The following is a 14,883-nucleotide window of genomic DNA, read 5'->3' on the forward strand; positions in this document are numbered from 1 at the left end:
CTGGAGAGAACAGAATAAAGCCACATGCCATGTCAGAACAGAGAAGGGGAAATCCTGGTCTGTGGGAGGCTATGGTATTTGTGCTACAACCTCGGGTAAGCATAGTTATTCTTGGCTACAAATGTATCTGTCTACCACAAACATACCTGGTGTCCACAGTAGCCAGAAGGGGGCACTGGATCCCCTGAACCTCAAGCTGCAGATGGTGGTGAGCTGCTGTGTGTGTGCTGGGAACTGAACTCGGGTCTTCTATAAGAGCATCCAGGGCTCTTAATCACTGAGCAATCATGCCAGCCCTCCCAGGTAGATGTTTTCAGAGGCGGATCTGACTGGTAAAGGATGCAGAGCTACAACTTGTGAAACGATGGCAGGAAGGGACATGTGACTTTGGCAGATCTGGGCTAGGGATTTAGGACACTAACTTTCTCCATATGAGACCATTGCTTCTAATACCCAAGGTCTAAGGACAATCCATGCAGGATTACCTCTCCAAAATGCCACTGAGAGGCAGACAGTAAAGTTGTTTGAAATCAGTGACTCCCTAGGCAGAGAATCCCTGCGTTAGAGACAGGATCTACTGAAGCACTAAGCAAAGCCTTACTTTCCAGGAGTAGAGACGTCAGCCCACCAGAGAACACATGATATCCTGTCTAGTATATGACCTTTGGATTCCTGGAATTCTGCAGAAACGCTCCATCCTGAGGTGGCTTCGTTCTGGAGTCAAATCTAACTGTCTGTTTGTTCTCACTTCCTGGACCAGGTGTCCTGTCAATCTGCTGACCGCAAAGGTTAACATCAGCTTCTCCTCATTCCAGACACCTGAGAAGGCCTCCGGGGTGGAGACACTGAATACGTGACTGCAGACAGACAGCTTCTGCTTTCTCACATCTGCCACTGAGACTGTTCAAGCCTGATGTGGTCAGTGTATTGGCTGTTCCTCAGTACCCCAACAATACTACATGACTTGGGGTGTGAAGAAAGGAGATTTCCTCTGCAATCCATGTTACTGTTCTTTTAAAAAATTTATTTAAGTAATTTGTTCAGATTACAACTCAATTGTTATCCCATACCTTGTACCCTTCTGTTCCTCCCTCCCTCCTGCTTTCACCCTATAGCCCTCCACTGTGTTTGTGACTGAGGGGGAACTCCACCCTAATTATATGGTCATGGCTATCAAGACCCATGTTTATAGTCTGTTTATTATTTCTCTGAGTGCCACCAGGTCTTCCTTCCACGGGGAAGTGGTCATATATGGGGCACCAGAGTTTATGTCAGAGTCAGTCGCCACTGTCCACTCAACTGTGGAGAATGTCCTGCCCATTGGCTAGATCTGAGTAGGAATTCAATGTTTGCTGCACGTATTGTCCTTGGTTGGTACAGTAGTTTGAGCAGAACCCCTGGGCTCAGATCTGCCCATCATGATGCTATTCTTGTAGGTTTCTAGCACCCTCTGGATCCTTCTATTTCTCCATTCTCCCATACTTCTCTCACCTAGAGTCCTCTTAGGAGGTCCTCACATCTATCCCAATCTCCTTGTAAGTTAAGACTTTCATGGGACATGACTTTTGGGCTAGTGTCCAATTATAAGTGAGTATATATCATGTCAGTCTTTCTGCTTCTGGGCTAACTCAATTGCTATGATCATTTCTAGTTCCACTCATTTGTCCAGAAATTTTGGGAATTCCTTGTTTTTAATAGCTGAGTAGTATTCCATAGTGTAAATGTACCACAGTTTCTTTATCCATTCTTCAACTGAGGGACATTTAGGTTGTTTCCAGCTTCTGGCTATTATGAATAAGACAGCTATGAACATGGTTGATCATTTTCTGGGTATATTCTAAGGAGTGGAATAGCTGGATCTTGAGGAAGCCCTATTCCCAGTTTTCTGAGATAACACAAGATAGTTTTCCAAGTTTGCATTCTCACTAGCAATGAAGGAGTGTTCCCCTTTCTCCACATCCTCTCCAGCATGTGCTGTAAAATGAATTTCAACTTTAATCATATTAATTGTACATCTTATAACAAACCCTGTACTACTAAAACCAAATGTCTTGCTGGGCATCATGGTGGTGCATGCCTTTAATGGGAGAATTTCTGAGGCACAGACATTACGTTTTTGTTTGTTTGTTTTTGGTGTTCGAGACAAGGCCTCTCTGTGTAGCCTTGGCTTTCCTGGACTCACTCTGTAGACCAGGCTGGCCTCAAACTCATAGCAATCTGCCTGCCTCTGCCTCCTGAGTGCTGGGATTAAAGGTGTGCACCACAACACAGGGTAAAACTACCTGGATGGAACTTAGAGAACCAAGACCAACAGTACTGTTTAGTTTTTTTTTTGTTTTTTGGCTTTTTTTTTTTTTTGAGACAAGGTTTCTCTGTGGAGTCTTGACTGTCCTAGACTCACTTTGTAGACCAGGCTGGACTTGAAATCTCAGTGATCCACCTGCCTCTGACTCCTGAGTCCTGAGATTAAAGGCTTGCGCTACCATGCCCAGAGGCACAGGCATTTCAAGGCAAGCATGGTCTACACAGAAACTCTGAACACCCAAACAAATATACTGGTACTCTTTGAAGAAATTATCTTTTTTACCTTCTCTTAAGTGCCAGGGATACTTTATAAATAGAACTAGTAAAATAGCATGGTTTGTAAATACTTTTGCTGAAAATTCATATATAATACTGTCTGGGGAGGATATAAACCGCTCCTTTTTTATTTTTTGATTTTTTGAGACAGAGTTTCTCTGTGTAGTCCTGGCTGTCCTGGACTCGCTTTTGTAGACCAGGCTGGCCTCGAACTCACAGCGATCCACCTGCATCTGCCTCCTGAGTGCTGGGATTAAAGGCGTGCACCACCACCGCCCAGTATAACCCGCTCTTGAGTTGCCCACAGTGTGTTTGTGTCTTGGTGTCGAGGAGGACAAAATGTCAAGCTCTAAGCCTGTGTGTTCACAGTGAGATGAACAACCATTGTCCTGTTAAGTTTTGCATTGCTGTGTGTGTAGTGTGTAGAAACATAAAGGAGTCCTTATTTACATCATCTTGTCTCTAGAAATGTAAAAAAAAGCTTTGAAACTAATATATTTTGTGTTAAAAATTGTCTTCTCAATTTTTATAACATCATAGGGACAAAATACTCATATTTTGAAGATATTTTGAAAGTATTGTTCTGTGTGTGTGTGGAGGTCATTAAAGGAAGCTGAGTACATAAGGAACAAACTATACTTTCTGTACACATGTTTTCTACCTAGAAGTTTATAAGAGCCCAAGGTGTGTTAAATGTAGTCATAGAACAGACTAATGATGTCACTTAACTTCAGAATTTCCTTTAATTCATTTTTTCCCTGTATTAGAGGTCTATTGCTGAAAGAGGGGTGTTAAAACCACAAACTATCTCTGTGCTGGGGTGGATTTGTGCTTTTAAATCTAGTATTGTTTCAATGGTGAAGTTGGGTGATCCCGTGTTTGACATGAACATGATTAGGATTACAATGCCCTATTGTTGACTTTTTCCTTTAGTAAGTATAAAGCACACTTAGCCAGCTCTGCTGGGTAGGTTCTGTTTGATGTTGATTTTGTTGCATCTATTTTGGGGAGCTAGGGGATCTTTTAAGACAGGTTTTCTCTGTGTAGCCTTGGCTGTTATGGATTTGCTTTATAGACCAGACTGGCCTTGAACTCACAGAGATCCACTTGCCTCTGCCTTCCTGAGTACTAGGACTACAGGCATGTGCCACCACACCTGGCTCATTTTGCTATAGCTTAAGGTAGCTATGCCTTCTTAGATTAGTTTTTCTTATTTTTATTATTTTCAATATATTGAACTCAGCTTTCCATCCCTCCACTTCTACCATCCCTACCCCAATTTCTTCTCCATCCAATCCACACCTCCATTTTCCTTAAAAAAGAGCAGGCTTCTCAGGATTATCAACCAAACACTACATGGCAAGATACAACAAGACTAGGCACAATTACTCATATCAAGGGTGGGTAAGGCAACCCTGTAGGAGAAAAGGGGTCCTAAGAGAAGATGAAAGAGTCAGAGATACCCCCACTCCCACCATTAGTAGTCCCACAAAAACATGAGCCAAAAAACATAACATATGCAAAGGACCTAGTGCAGACCAATATACACTCAGCCATTGCTGCTTTAATCTCTGTGAGCCCCTGTGAGCCCTGCTTATTTGATGCTGTGGACTGTGTTCTCCTGGTGTTCTTAACCCCTCTGTCTCCAAAAATTCTTCCTCCCCTTCTTCCATGTAGTTCCCAGATCTCCAAGAGGAGTGACCCAATGTAGATCTCCAAATTGGGCTCTCTCTACACCTAATGTTTGGCTGTGGGTCTATGCATCTGCTCCCAACTGCTGCCATCAGAGGCCTCTGTGATGATGACTGGGCTCGACATTAATCAGTGAGTATAGCAGAATATCATTAGGATTCAGTTTATTGATTTTTTTCTGCCTATGTCTCTAAGCTATCAAGCCTCCGTTTCCTGGTCATCCAGGCAGTGTTCAGCATGGGTTCCCTCTCCTGGTGTGGGCCTCAAATCAGACCAGTCATTGGTTGCCCAAGTTCTGCCTCTCCATGGCCTAGGCACAGTTTTCAGGCAGGATATATTGTAGGTGGAAGGTTTTATGTCATTGGTGTCCCGGGCCTAACACTGGAATGTTTGCCTGGTTACAGAAGATGGACGGTTCAGGCTCCATATCCTCATTTACTAGAAACCCTCACTAGGATCACACTTGTAGAATCCTGGAAGCTTCTATTGCACTGTTTCCACATCACTCCCCAAATGACCCCCAATTCCAGTGATCTCTCCACATATTCTCCCCCTTCCTCCCATCCTCCACATATGCCTGACCACTCTATTCTCATCCCCACCATCCACAATCCATCCATAAAACCTATTCTACTTCCCCTTCCCAGGGACACCCATGCATTCCACTTAGAGGCCTCCTTGTTATTTAGCCATTTTGGGTCTTTGGGTTGTAGCATAATTATCATTTACTTAACAATTGATATCCATTTATGTATGAATACATATCATGTTTGTCTTTCTAGGTCTGAGTTCCCTCACTTGGGATGACTTTTTTCTAGGTCCATCTATTTGCCTGAAAATTCCATAATGTCCTTTTTTTCTAAAAGCTGAATAATACTCCATTGTATAAATATAAAACATATTCTCTACCCATTCTTCAGTTGAGAGACATCTACATTGTTTGCAGTTCCTGGATATTATGAATAAAGCTGCTATGAACATAGTAGAGCAAGTGTCCTTGTGACAGGATGGAGGATCCTTTGAATATATGCCCAAGAGTGGTACAGTTGGGTCTGAGGTACTTCAATTCCCAGTTTTCTAAGGAACTGCCACATTGGTACCCAAAGTGGCTGTACAAGTTTGTACTCCCACCAGCAATGGAGGAGTGTTCCCCTCGCTCCACATCCTTAATGACATGAGCAGTCACTTGCATTATTAACCTTAGTCCTTCTGACAGGCATTTGATGGAATCTCAAAGTCATTTTGATTTGTGTTATCCTGAGGGCTAAGGATGTTAAGCCTTCCTTTAAGTGCTTCTCAGCCATTTGAGTTTCCTATTTTGAGTATTCTCCATTTATCTCTGTGCCCCTTTTATTTTAACTGGAATCTTTTGTCTGCTGATGTCTAGATTCTTGAGTTCTTTATATATTTTGGATATTAGCCCTCTATCAGATGAGGAGTTGGCAAAAAATAATTTCCCATATTGATAATGCCCTTTGCCTTACAGAAACCTTCAGGTTCGTGAGTACCATTTATTGATTGTTGATCTTAGAGCCAGAGCTAGGTATCTGAGTTCTGTTCAGAAAGTCATCTCCTCTCCTAATACATCTGAGGCTTCTCTCCAATTTCTCTTCTGTTAAATTCTGTATCTGGTTTTGTCTTAGCACCGATTTCAATGTGTCCCACAAATTTGGGTATGTTGTTCCTTCATTATCATTGAATTTCAGGAGTCCTTTATTTCTTCCTTTATTTCTTCCCTGACCCAGGTGTCATTAAGTAGAGAGTTGTTTAGTTTCCATGTGTGAGTAGGCTTTTTGTTATTTCTGTTGTTGTAGAAGTACAGCCTTAGACCATGGTGATCCTGACAGTATACAAGGTATTATTTCAATCTTCTTGCATCTGTTGAGGCTTTCTTTGTGACCTACTATGTGATCAATTTTAGAAAAGGTTCCATGGAGTGCTGAGAAGAAGGTATAAACCTTTGTGTTTGGGTCAAAAGTTCTGTGAATATCTGTTAGATCCATTTGATTCATGATGTTGGTTAATGATGCTATTTCTCAGCTTAGTTTTTGTTTCGCTGACCTATCCTTCAGTGAAAGTGGGGTGTTGAAGTCTTCCACTCTTAATGTGTGGGGATCCATGAGTGGTTTAAGCTTTTACAAATGTGGGTGTCCTTGTATTTGGTGCTTAGATGTTCAGAATGGTGATATCATCTTGGTTGATTTCACTCTTGATCAGCATGAAGTGTCATTCCTCATCCCTTTTGATTAATTTAGTTTGAAAAGTCTATTTTATTAGATATTAGAATGGCTACACCAGCTTGCTTCTTGAGACCATATGCTTGGAATATTTTTTCCAGCTTTTTACCCTGAGGTAATGTCTGTCCTTGTGGGTGAGATATGTTTCTTGAGTGCAGAAGAATGTTGTATCTTGTTTATGCATCCATTCAGTCTGTGCCTTTTTATTGGAGAATTTAGCCCATTGTTGTTGGGAGATATTAATGATTAGTGACTGTTAAGTCCCTTAATTTTGATGTTGGTTACAGTAGGGAGTTTGTTCAGTTGTGTGGTTTTTTGAGGGTGTAGTTATCTATTTCTCATGTAGTTTTGGTTGTAGCTTCTTCCTTTGGGGTGGAGTTTTCCTTCTAGTAATTTCTGTAAAGCCAGATTTATGGATAGGTGCTGTTTGAAATGATTTTGTCATGGAATATCTTGTTTTCTCTGTCAATGGTTGTTGACAGTTTCACTGGGTATAGTAGTCTGGCCTGGCATCTGTGGTTTCTTAGGGTTTGTAGGATCTCTGTCCAGGCCCTTCTGGCTTTTATGGTCTCTGCTGAGAAGTCGGGTGTAATTCTGATAAGTTTGCAATTAATTGTTACTTGGCTCTTTTCTCTTGCCTCTTGTAATATTTTTCTTTGTTCTGTATATCTTGTGTTTTGATTATTATGTGATGAAGTTTTTTAATGGTCTATTCTATTTGGTGTTCTGAAGGCCTCTTATATGTTTATAGACATCTCCTTCTTTAAATTGGTTTTGGCTCCTGAAGACTTTGCTCCACACCCTGGGTTCCCCACTGGGTCATCTGAGGTAGGAGTTGGTGCTCTGCAGCTCCAGTATCAGTTTGAGGTAGTGTATGTAGAGCCAGCTTTCCTGTGTCTGGGCTATAAATACCCTGCTCTCAGTCCCTGGAGATTTGAGTTCTAGGCTCAGATCACCCTAGAGTGCCTGGACTCCTGTTGGCTTCTAGAAGTTGTTTAGGTTTCTGCCTGCTCCAACTAGGTACTTCCTGCCAGGGAGAGAGCAGCTACTGCCTTTTGATTGTTGTTGGTTGGCAAGATTTTCACTCTCTTTCCTCTGACCTACCCAGCCACTCCCAATAGTGTGGGAATCCAAAGATAGGCTGTGGAGCCTGGCTAGGCTGGTTCCATTGTGACCTGTTGTGCCAGGGTAGTCCTCTGAGGCTAGCTGTATGGCTTCTGCCCAGCCCTACTCAGAGGGCTGCTATGGTCCTTGACTCCTGGCAGCATCTCTGGCTCAGATCACACCACTGTGGCTGTGTATCCCTGATTTCAGCAGATCTCAACTTGAAGGCAGGGTCCTGAGCAGGCTCTGGGGACTAGATTGCCCTCTGTAGTCTCCTTCTCAGAGCACACAGCAGCTGAGGACTGAACCCACAACCAACTAGGTGCCGAAATGGCTCCTAGGCTTTCTGTAGGCTTGTGTGGGGGCAAGTGGGGGCATCTGAGGCCCCAATCCACCTGTTTCCTGTAGATTTCACCAGTCCAGGAGGTTTGGAGCACAATTTCAGTCCCAAATCCTGAGTTTGCCTTCCAAGCAAGGCTGCTGCGTTTCTTTCTCTGAATGAGCAGCAGCTGAGGACCATACCTACCACCGGTTGGATGCCCGAATAGCACCTAGACTTTCTGTGTGCTTGTGTGGGGGGAGTGGGGGTGTCTGAGGCTCCAATCCACCCATTTCTCATAGATTTCCCAAGTCTAGGATGTTTGAAACATGCCTACCACAATTTCAGTCCCAAGTACTAAGCAAGGCTGCTGCTTACTGCCTTGATTGTTTTAATGAATGCAGAAGGGTTGAGACCACTAAGGGCAGTTCTACCCCTATACAGGTGGTGTGGGATGTCTAAGAAAGATAGCTAAGATTCGGAGAGAGAGAGAGACAGAGAGAGAGAGAAACAGAGAGAGAGAGACAGAGAGAGACAGAGAGACAGAGAGAGAGAGAGAGAGAGACACACACACACACAGAGACAGAGAGACAGAGAGAGAGAGACAGAGAGAGAGAGACAGAGAGAGAGAGACCGAGAGAGAGAGACAGAGAGAGAGACAGAGAGAGAGAGAGACAGAGAGAGAGAGACAGAGAGAGAGACAGAGAGAGAGACAGAGAGAGAGACAGAGAGACAGAGACAGACAGACACACACACACACACACACACACACACACACACACACAGAGAGAGAGAGAGAGAGAGAGAGAGAGAGAGAGAGAGAGAGAGAGAGAGAGAGAGAGAAGCTTTCCCTTTTAATTCCTACTTTCAAGATCCTACGTTTAATTTCATAGGTGTGTGCATTTATTTCTGGGACTTCAATTCAATTCCATTGGTCAACTGGCCTATTTCTATGCCAGTACCATGCTGTTATTATTACTGTTGCTCTATAGTACAACTTGAGATCAGGGATGGAGATTTCTCTGGAAGATCTTTTATTGTACAGGATTATTTTAGCTAGCCTGGGTTTTTTTTTATATATGAAGTTGAGAAATGATCTTTCCAGTTCTGTAAAATATTGTGCTTGTATTTTATAGGGATTGCATTGATTCTGTAGATTGCTTTTGGTAGGATGGCCATTTTTACTATGTTGATTCTCCCAGTCCATGAACGTGAGAGATCTTTCCATTTTGTGAGATCTTCTTCAATTTCCTTCTGCAAAGCCTTGAATTTTTTTTTCATATAAGTCTTTCACTTGCTTGGTTAAATTTCGCCAAGATACTTCATATTATTTGAGGCAATTGTGAATGGAGTGGTTTCCCTAATTTCTTTCTCAGCCCATTTGTCATCTGTTGGAGGACTACTACTGACTTTTTGTGTTAAATTTGTATCCTGCCAATTGGCAGAAATTGTTTATCACCTGTAGGAGTTCTTTGGTAGAATTTTGAGGGCCACTGATGTATACTATCATATCATGTAAAATAGTGAAAATTTAACTTCCCCTTTCCTGTTTGTAACCCCTTGATCTCATTTAGCTGTCTTATTGCTCTAGTTATGACTTCAAGTACTATATTGCAGAGAAATGGAGAGTGGACAGCCTTGTCATGTCCCTGATTTCAGTGGGATTGACTTAAGTTTCTCTCCATTTAGTTTGATGTTGGCTACAGGCTTGCTGTACATCGCCTTTAGTATGTTTAGATATGTGTCTTGTATCCCAGATCTCTCTAAGACTTTTAACATGAAAGGGTGTTGGATTTTATCAAATGCCTTTTCAGCATCTAAAGAGATGATCAGGTGGTTTTTTTCCCCCTTTATTTTGTTTATATGGTTGATTACCTTGATGGATTTCCATATATTTAAACCAGCCATGAAAGGCTGGGATGAAGCCTACTTGGTCATGATGGATGAGATTTTTGATGTGATCTTGCATTTGGTTTGCCAGAATTTTATTAAGTATTTATGCATGTATGTTCATAAAGGAAATTGGCCTGGGATTCTATATCTTTGTTGGGTGTTTGTGTCACTTAGGTATTAAGGTGACTGTGGCTTCATAGAATGAGTTTGGGAGTGATCTTTCTGTTTCTGTTTTGTGGAATAGTTTGGTATTAGTTCTTCTTTGAAGGTCTGGTAGAATTCTGCACTGAATCCATCAGGCCCTAGGCTTTCTTTCTGTTGGGAGACTTTTGATGACCTTTTCTATTACCCTAGGGGATATAGGGATATTTAATTTGTTTGCCTGATCTTAATTCAACTTTGTTAAGTGGAATATATCAAGGAAATTTCCCATATCATTTAGATTTTCAAATTTGTGGCATATAGATTTTTTTATGTAAAACCTAATGATTCTTTGTATTTCCTCATTATCCATTGTTGTTTCTCCTTTTTCATTTCTGATATTGTCAATTTGTGGACTCTCCTTTTGCATTTTAGTTAGTTTGGCTAAGGGTTTGTCTACCTTGTTGATTTTCTCAAAGAACAAGTTCTTGGTTTCACTGATTCTTTGCATTGTTTTCTGTTTCTAATTTATTGATTTTAGCCCTGAGTTTGATGATTTGCAGTCATCTACTCCTCTTCAGTGTGTTTACTTCTTTTTTTGTAGAGTTCTCAGGTGTTCCATTAATTTGTTTCTATATGATGCCTCCAATTTTTTTTTATGAAGGCACCTAGTGCTATGAACTTTCCTCTTAGTTATTTCAGTGTGTCTCAAAAGTTTGGATATGTTGTGCCTTCATTTTCATTGAATTCTAGCAAGTATTTAATTTCTTTGTTTATCTCATTCCTGACCCAGTTGTCATTGAGTAAAACATTTTTCAGTTTCCATGTATTTATAGGCTTTTTGTTAATTCTATTGTTGATGTTCAACATTAGGCCATGGTTGCCTGATAAGACGCAGGGGATTATCTCATTTTTTTTTTGTATCTGTTGGGCCTTGTTTCTGACCAATTATATGGTCGATTTTGGAAATGATTCCTTGTGGAGTGGAGAAGAAGGTATATTCTTTTCTGCTTGGGTAAAAAGTTCTATGGATGTCCGTTATGTTCATTTGATTCATGTCCTCTGTTAGCTTGATTATTTGTCCATTTTGTTTCTACATTGAAGATCTGTCTATTGGTGAGCACAGGGTGTTGAGATCTCCCACTATTATTGTCTTGGAATCTATGAATTATTTAAACTTTAAAAGTATTTCTTTTATGAATGCAGGTGCCCTAGCATTTGTGGCATAGATGTTCGGGATAGTGATGTCCTCTTGGTGGATTTTTCCTTTGATGGGAACAAAGTGTCTTTCTTCATCTTTTGTGATCAATTTTAATTGAAAGTCTACTTTATCAGATATTAGAACAACTATTCCTGCTTGATTCCCTGGTCCATTTGCTTGGAAACTCTTTTTCCAGCCCATTTCTCTTTAGGTAATGTCTGTCTTTGTTGCTAAGATGTGTTTCTTGAATGCAGCAGAATGATGAATCTTTGTTTTTGCATCCATTTTGCTAGCGTGTCTCTTTTTACTGGGGGGAGTTGAGGCCATTGATGTTGACAAATGTTAGTGACCAATAGTTATGGGATCTCTTTATTGTGGAGTTGGTGGTGATTGCATGTGGCAGTGTCTGTTTTGGTTTTGCTGTTGTGACTTTATCTATATACTGTATTTTCTTGGGTGTGGTTGACCTTGTTGTGGTGAAGTTTTCCTTCTCCTATCTTCTATAGAGCTGGGTTGGTGTTCAAATATTGTTTAAATTTGGTGTTGTCATGGAATATCTTGTTTTCTCCATCTATAGTGATTGAAAGTTTTGCTGGATATAGTAGTCTGGGTTGGCATCTGTGGTCTCTTGGTGTCTGGATGACCTCAGCCCAGGGCCTTCTGGCTTTCAGGGTCTCTGTTGAGAAGACAGGCATAATTCTGATGAGTCTGCCTTTATATGGTACTTGGCCTTTTCCCATACTGCCTTTAATATCTTTCCTTGTTCTGCAGATTTAGTGTTTTGATTATTATGTGGCAGGAGACATTTCTTTTCTGGTCTAGCCTATTTGGTATTCTGTAGGCATCTTATATGTTCAAGGGTATCTCTTTCTTTAGATTGTGGAAATTTTCTTCTATGATTTTCTTGAAAAAATTTTCTGGTCCTTGGAACTTTGCATCCTCCTTTTCTTCTACTCTTATAATCCTGAGGTTATGTCTTGTCATGGTGTCCTTGATTTCTTGGATGCTTCGTGTCACAAATTTTTCTGTTTTAATATTTTATTTGAGATATGTATCAATTTCTTCTACTGTATCTTCAGCCCCTGAGATTCTCTCCTCCTTATCTTGGATTCTGTTGCTTATACTTGTCTGTTGGATTCCTGTCTCCAGGGGATTGGCCTGAGACTAGTGAGCTGAAGAGTCCTCAAACACTGGTAATCTCAAATTTGAGATTTACAATGCCCTCCTGAGAACAGAAAGAGTGGGGTCATGCTTTCTTCTTGTTGCCATGCCTTCCTCAGCTGCACACGGCACAACCCCCAGGTGGGTACAGGTGTGATCTTGTCACCTGTTACTCCCCCCTATGTAAATAGAGGATTGTCAGTGTCCTAACTCTCAGCCAATGAGACACATTCATCCTCAAAAACCCTCCCCACTCCCAAAGGTGTGTAACTCATTGTTTCTCATGAAATATTGTTGTGAGCATTGTGTACTTCACCTAAGGACATGTCAGACTGGTTGTTTATTCTGAGCTGTAGAACTGTGGATAGAAGGACCTCCATTCTCTTTAAAGAATTCATTTCTGGACTCCAGTATTTGACTTGTGGCCAGACAATCAACACAGAATCTCCAAGGTCACCACTGGAGCTCACCTGCATGCATTAGGCTTCTGCTGTTTATCTCTGCCTTCTTCAGGGTGGATCCAAGAAAGTGAGCTGCCTGCTGTTTGCAGGTGCTTCTGTAGCCACCTGACGAGGTCTTGGTGTCCTGATCTCCCCATTGCCACCCAGTTTGGTACTGGCAGGCCAGCTAAAATCTACTTTCCTCACATCCTCAATGTGCAGTATTATTGAGGAACTGTGAGATACTCAAAACAGTGATGGCATGAGGCTCACACAGTCCACAGTCAGCAGATGTGAAGAAGAACAAGCTGTCTGTCTGCAGTCAGGTAATCAGTGTCTCTGCCTGGAGGCCTTCTCAAGCATCTGGAATGGAGACAAGCTCATGTTAATCTTGGTGATCAGCAGATTGACGGGACACCTGGTCCAGGAAGTGAGAACAAACACATAGTTAGATTTGACTCGAGAACTGAGCCACGTCAGTATGGAGCATTTCTGCAGATTTCCAGGAATCCAAAGGTTATATACTAGACAGGAAGTCATGTGTTCTCTGGTGTGCTGATGTCACTACCCCTGGAGAGTAAGTGACAGGGCTTTGTTTTGTCCTCTTCCTTCAGTAGATCCTGTATCTATCACAGTGACTCTCTGCTCATGGAGTCACTTATTTCAAACAACTTTGCTGTCTGCTTCTCTTCTTACCCTACTGTGTTTTTTTCAGAGGTAATCATGCATGGATAGTCCTTAATCCTGAGTATTAGAAACAATGTCCTCATATGGAGAAAGACAGTAGGGATGAGCCAGCAAGTGAAGGTACAGATCCTCTGTAAGACCCCTACATAGTCACTGTTCTAGAACTTTTCTTTGAAATTATCTGAGCACAAGGCTCCTTCTCTGGATGAATTCTTATTCCACCTTTAGTCCAGGACTTCCCAGGAAAAATCTGGAAGCTTGTTTAGATCCACCCTACACTAGATGAAAGCAGGAGCTCTGGAGTGTGTGATAGGCACCATGACAGGCTGTACATCCCATCTGTACTGAAAGGAACAGGGAAGGTCACATTTGACTTGTGAACCCTCCCTGCTACTGGCCTAGACGCGAGGTTGCAGTTCTCCCAGGGATCTCCAGGGGACAATATCAGGACACACACTCAACACTCAGAAAATTGTTTCCCTGAGCCTAGGAGACTGGTATTCATCCTGTCCCTACTAACCTGGAGCTCCCTCCAATACCCTGCTCAGTTCCTTTTGGCTGAGAACACCCATCTGGGGAACATTAAAGTCCCCTCCTTCCCAGCACCTTTGAAGGGTGATACAGGATTTATTCAGGAGAATAATTTGGACCAAGGCCAGAGGTGACCCAGAAAGTTAGAGTGAACTTAGAATCTCCCAATACACAGCTCAGCCAACACACAATGCTGGAAAGCTGCCTTGAAACCCTCTGTAGGAAGAGGGAGCCCACAGTCCTTTCCAGGATACACTGACAACCTTTTTCTCAACCCTGAGGAAGTGAGACTCCTCACACAAGTGCTCCTGAGCTTCTCTCCTGGATCAGGAATTTGGCTAGTGACATTAGTGATAAATGATTGATCTCCATCCCTGGTCTTTACTCAGCTGGTCTCTTCCAAGCCCTCAGACATGCCTGTCACCTTCCTGCTGGGAAATCCCACATTCCAAGAGCAATGGGAACCCATGGAAGACTGAGTGCTCTGCTTTGTCTCTGTGTCACAGGGACACACAGGCATGATAGAGTCTATGTCTTTGGTGTTGACATACCCAAGGCCAAAACATGGCAGATGTCAGCCCTGGGATCAGCTGCTGTTTTCTGACGTCATGAGGATGCTTATCAGCCTTGTTGTTCAATGTGTTGCTTGGGGGGGGGGGAGAAAGGTAGAGAAAAAAGTTGAGAAGGATGCAGAGGCAGCACTGAGAGTGGAAGGGACAGAGCAGCTCCTTAGACATAGACCTCACTACTCACAGTCCGTGGGATTCTGTGAAGTGCTCCTGCCTGAGAAGACAAACAGCTCCGAGGTCAGAAGGACAGCAGAGGCTGTGGGCCTTGTTGGAGCTGAAGCTCTTCTCCTCAGAGGACATCACAGTGAGAGGTCAGATGGCGGTGTCC

The sequence above is a fragment of the Acomys minous genome, assembly GCF_964271855.1.
Source record: "Acomys minous genome assembly, chromosome: 20".
Taxonomy (NCBI): domain Eukaryota; kingdom Metazoa; phylum Chordata; class Mammalia; order Rodentia; family Muridae; genus Acomys; species Acomys minous.